This window comes from Phyllobates terribilis, unplaced genomic scaffold (genome assembly GCF_046119375.1).
Source record: "Phyllobates terribilis strain yellow unplaced genomic scaffold, ASM4611937v1 Scaffold_245__1_contigs__length_2953440, whole genome shotgun sequence".
Classification (NCBI taxonomy): domain Eukaryota; kingdom Metazoa; phylum Chordata; class Amphibia; order Anura; family Dendrobatidae; genus Phyllobates; species Phyllobates terribilis.
Genome location: NW_027363005.1, coordinates 1358095 through 1363821, shown reverse-complemented (window position 1 = coordinate 1363821; position 5727 = coordinate 1358095). Strand labels below are relative to the sequence as shown.

Here is a 5727-nt window from a genome sequence, read left to right as displayed (position 1 = left end):
GAGTGGGCGCACATAGAATAGAATTAAAAATCCCAAACAAGTGCGAAAAAAACCACAAAACACAAAAGTGCAGGCGCAGCCAAATTATGTTTAACCCCTTTCATGTCCACCAATCGTAGTGGCAAAGAACGGGTTAAATCACAGCACTCTGAATTAGTGTTGGCCGCCACGAGGAGCGATGAGGAGGCGACACTTATCGAAAAGGATCCAGGTCATGTGAGCGACTTACTGCCCTGGCCCCTCCCCCTGATTGCAGGCCCCGCCCCATGATCACTTGCCCCTCCCCCTGATTGCCGGCTCCTCCCCCTGACCGCAGGCCCCTCCTTTATCTAGTATAATACACTCTGTAGTACACAGATTTTGAACGACACAAGGAATAAGAGTTGTCAGATTTGAGCAGGTCGAGCCCCCGGCCGGGGTACTGGTGGCTGCCGGCGTCCACCTCTTCGTGACGATCCCGCCTGTAGACCGGCACAATCTCCTCCAGCTGAGGCTTGTTGGCGTCTTTTCGGCTTTCTCTTCGTTGTTGGGATTCTCTGTAAAGAACAGACACAAGTCAGGAGTGAGTCCAGGATATCAGAGTGGGACAAGTCATGGGCGCGGAGCTAAAACAGAAGCATAAAGGGGTCTTCCGGGAATAATCCGGAAACAAGCAGTCTTACAGAAATCCCGCAGAGAGAGTACAGGGCGACTCATGCTGATCTGATCCGTTTTTGGTGCGGTTTTTCCTCCATCTTCGCTGGGTAAAATTGCAAAGTGCTTGTAAACACCAGGAACTTTACATTTCACTCTTTATTAAAAAGTATCTCTGTTGTCAAATATGGAGGTATTCTTAATTCTATAGTTTACAGCTGGTTGCCTAGGATACCGGCCACCTCTACAAACTATCAGTGGTGACTGGTTTCCTTGGCAAGGAGAGCACGCTCGCAAGCTTTTTACTTTAAAGTGTGAATGAGCCTCTCTGACGCTAGATGCGGCCCGTTTTCCCTCTGCAGAGGCACAGCTCCTCCACTACTGGCATTGGGGAGAGGATAAATTAGGCAGCGACTCAACCATCCCGCCAGTCTGATAGGTCAATCTTAACCTACGGAAAGCAAGAGAGACCACAGTAACGCCCCAGAGAGCACATTGTTGGTTTTTGATCTCCTGCAGAGGTGAACATCCATGACCAGTTGGTGCTTCTCCAGAAGCCTCCGACCTCCTCGGAACAAGGGGGTGGGACGCTGCTTCTCAAGAGGCCCCGACCTCGTCCGGATGAGGGGGTGAGACGCTGCTTCTCGAAAGGCCCCCTACCTCGTCCGGATGAGGGGGTGAGACGCTGCTTCTCGAAAGGCCCCCTACCTCGTCCGGATGAGGTGGTGAGACGCTGCTTCTCAACAGGCCCCCAACCTGCTCAGGACGAGGGGGTGAGACGCTGCTTCAATAGGACCCCCAGAACTCTTCAGGGCGAGGGGGTGAGACCCCCTAACTCCTCAGGACGAAAGGGTGAGATGCTGCTTCTAGAGAGACCCCCCGACCTCCTCAGGACGAAGGGGTGAGATGCTGCTTCTCAAGAGGCCCCAACCTCCTCAAATCAAAGGGGTGAGACGCTGCTTCTCGAGAGGCCCCAACCTCCTCAAGACGAGGGGGTGAGACACTGCTTCTTGAGAGGCCCCAACCTCCTTAAGACGAGGGGGTAAGACACTGCTTCTCGAGAGGCCCCAACCTCCTTAAAACGAGGGGGTAAGATGCTGCTTCTCGAGAGACCCCCGACCTCTTCAGGAAGAGGGGGTGAGATGCAGTGAAGACCTGCTACAGTATTTATTGTACAGGAATGAAGTATGAAAATTGTACAAAGTACCTTCGTCCTCGTCCTCGCTGGACTCGCTGACGTGCACGCTCACAGCCGTGTTTGGGGAGTCTGTCCATTCAAAGTAAACCCCAAAACCAATGTCAAAGTTATCTGTGGCAAACTCCCAGAAAAGATAGGAGCCCTCCTCGTGTGTGGGGACCCGGACTGTGACCACCTCTCCTCTTCCGACGGTGATGACTGAATCCGCGTCCTGCCGGATCTTCTCTTTGAAGTCTTTAATTTGGGGTCTTGTCCACATGGATGGGGCAGCAATGACCGGCGTGGACTCTGTAGAGAGAAGGAAGTGGAAAAATAATGAGCAAACATAAACCATTAGCCAATGTCCAGGTATCGTCTGTTTGTCCACCCAACAGACCCCAACCCCACTGGGGTCAATAGGACGCACCTTTAGGCGCGTTCTCCAGCAGGTCTTCCAGCGGGGTCGGCCTCCAGTTCTTTCTCAGCATTGTCTATGTGTGGGTGGGTTTGTCCATTGACCGAGGGGGCTTCTCCGGAGCCGGTGATGCTTCCCATGTTCATCTTGGATGGAGAACTGACAGGGGAGCTGGTTCCAGCCGAAAGTGCCTCCTGCTGTTTCTGTAAGGCCGAGAGGGTAAGGAGAGGGTAACACCACGTCATTTATGAGCATTCTTCATTTCTTGTATGCTGCAAAGCAAAACTGCAGTGTAAAGCATGAGGGGAAGAACAAAGAAGCTTAACTTCTAATGAGGCAGCGTTTCAGACAACCACAGGCTCCAATAGACGCTGCACACAAATCCCACTGTCTTCCACTTATAAACGCTGCATCTAATCAACCAGCTACTCAGCGCACCGCCATCATCAAGAGCAAGACTCAGCCGCGCAATTTTTTTATTTTTTTCTTACTAAAAACAATTAGTTAATTAGTTCAGGTTCCAGGGAGCGTAAAGTGCAGGGTTTATTTTCTACATCAAAACCCGCAATAGCAATCTACTCTGATTATCGTATTTTTACAGCTGTTTTTACCCCATTTATTGTTGAAGATCTGAAGGTTTTATTAATTCTGTACAAGAAGCGAGGGCATTTTTTCATGCATTTTTTCGGCTCCACAGGAAAAAATAAACAAACCAAAAAAACACAAATTTCAGCAACGTCTTTAGATGCACAGCGGTCAGGAGTTTTCCGGGAAGCACAAGAAGTTTCCTCAAACTTTTAAACCAGTGTTTCCAAAACTCCAGTCCTCACGGCCCCCACAGGTCATGTTTCAGGATCTCCTTCGTATTACACAGGGGAGAGAATTCCTGATGCCTTGATAGTATTACACAGGTGATGGAAATACTAAGGAAATCCTGAAAACATGACCTATGGGGGCCGTGAGGACTGGAGTTTGGGAAACACCGTTTTAAACACAGGGGATTTTCTGCAAAAAAAACCAAACCCTGCAGCATTTATGCTACGTGGGAACATGGTCCGACAGGTAAATGCAGCTCAGAGCAGCGAGGCTCGGGGGTCTGTGCGCTGCGTCTACCTGTTGCTGAGCGAGCTGCACTTGGTACAGCTGCTGCATGTACTGCTGGTAGTGCTGTTCCTGCAGCTGCCGGATCAGGAGCTGCTGTTGCTCGAAGTTCCCCGGGTACTGCTGCGCTGCGTACTGCTGAAACTGCACCGCTGTCTGCGAGTTCAGGGCGGCCATGATCTGCTGCCTGCAAAAAAAAAATAGAATTAAGATTTGAAACACAAATGCACGATCCTGCCCTAATGACTGCTGCACCCGCCATTGCCTGTGGCCGGCAGAGCTTTAGTAATTTTCCATTAAAATGAATGTGACAGGGCTCCGTGGACCCCATTGTTGGTGACCCCAGCGCATGTACCCTCCAACCGGTCACCAGCATTGCATACAACAGACTGCTCCTTGCACTATGGCTCATACTACGAGGGTCCTGAATGAGTGACCCACCCAAAAATATCCTTTAAGAAAGATGAGTGACTTCCGATGGGAGTACTTACTTCTGCTGTTCCATTCTACACCGTTCATCCTCCGCTCGCATCCTCTCTTCCTCCTCTCTCCGCAGCCTCTGCTCCTCTTCTTTCCTCCGCTTCTCCTCCTCTCGCAGCAGCCGCTGCCGCTCCTCCTCTTCCCGCCGTCTCCGCTCCTTCTCTTCTCTCCAGTAAAGTCAGCAGATGACGCTTTACACTGAACTATGTCGGACATGATTTTTGCAGCAGCGTCAACCGTTCTCACTTCCTGGGACTTAAAGCAGAAGTCCGGTCCATGATCCCTCCGGTCTTACATACCGACTGCTCCGTAAATCCATAATCACTGACTCCAGCTATACTGCAATTAGTACTGGAGTAGGAGGTAACCTGAAAGATGCCTCATGTCCTGTCAGTCTCATACTGCTGTTTTGTCCCCCATGCTTTACACTGCAGGTTTGATTCTATGTATCAAACTTAGTCAAAGTTTAAGAACTGCTGCGGCTTTAAGTTAGTGATATGATAGGGATTTGATACCACTTAAGGCAGTTGGAAATTTTACAAAATTGACCCATAAAAAACAAATATTTCTCGCCTGATGACTCCTTCGCTTCTCCCGTGCTCACACTCTGGCGGCCATCACTTTTTTTCCTGCAGCGATGATGTTGTATAATCCATGTGACTGCTGCAGTCGATCACTGGTTTCTACGGTCTCATGCTGTACATGCCAGTGATTGGCTGCAGCAATCTGATAGAGTGACGTGACGTTATCCCTGCAGGAAACAGAAAGCTCCTTTAAACTAACAGACAACCCCTTTAAGTGTGGAAAAACGTGACCCAGATGTCGATCATCATCTATCTTGTGAGATAGCGACTGCCGCTAACCTCTGCTATAGACTGGAGCAGAAAGATTTGCAGGACCCAGGTCCGGCATCCATAGAAAACCGCTGCAAACCATCTCCTATCTATCAGCATCACCAGCGCCTCTTCTGGTAGAGTTGGGTGGGTTCACTGCACAATCTGCAGAGCGGTCCCTTTAAGAACGTCTCCAGTAACTATTAGTGCTGGAGTTGTTTTCAGGTACCTGTCTGCAGGTTGTGCGTCACCTTGCCGCTCAGCCCCACTCACTTTAATAGTACTGAGCTGCAATACCAGGCACAGCCTGTGGACACGTGTGGCGCTGTTTCGGGAGGAAACCAGCAGTTACCGTGCAGCACCGATGCCGGATGTACGGATTGGAGGGATTAGTACCTTTTTCTCTCCTGCTCTTCTTTCTCTATTTTATGGGATGTGACGTATGTGGAGAAGAGGTGGCAGCATCTGTTCAGGAGGGTGATAAACTCCGTCATGGCTTCCTGCTTGCTCAGGTTGCCCAGGGCCGCCCATTCTTTCCTGTGAGAAAGACGACAGTGTGTGAACGACGCTCAGAGGGAGCAAAGGCTTCTATGAAGAGGTTAGAAACGCGTCGTCGTTCAGTTTTATGCAAGAAACAGTCTGCAGTTTTCTATTAAACTTTGCATTTCAATTCCTATTTTTTTTTTTTGGACACATCAGATCGATGCATGCCCATGATGGAAAATCTGTTGCCGTTTTGCGTACACAGCTCCCATAAATGCTCATGGTAATGAGGTTCACCCTGCAGTCACTGACGGCTACTTTAGTGGTGAAAAATATACAATGGCAGGATCAGACTACATATGTAGTGTAGTCTGTAACCATGGAGACACACAGATCTGCATCAGTGCTGTGTATACAAAACGGTAAGAAAACGTTAGGCTATTTACAAAGTGGCTACTTTTTTTATAGGAATGTGATACAGTGAAACAAACCACACGACGTTCGTTACCTCCTATCGTTGCCCAGGACATCGAAGAAGCCGACTTCGGGGCACGTGTCGGGGTTGTACGGTCCCAGGAGGACTTGTTTGTACACAGCCACCAGCC

The 5727-nt window shown here is 49.7% G+C and overlaps 1 pseudogene; it reads right to left on the bottom strand.

The window, feature by feature from the left end:
* Positions 1–325: 325 nt before the first annotated feature.
* Positions 326–5148, bottom strand: LOC141217702 (Golgi resident protein GCP60-like; annotated as a pseudogene).
* Between the last annotated feature and the right edge of the window lie 579 nt (positions 5149–5727).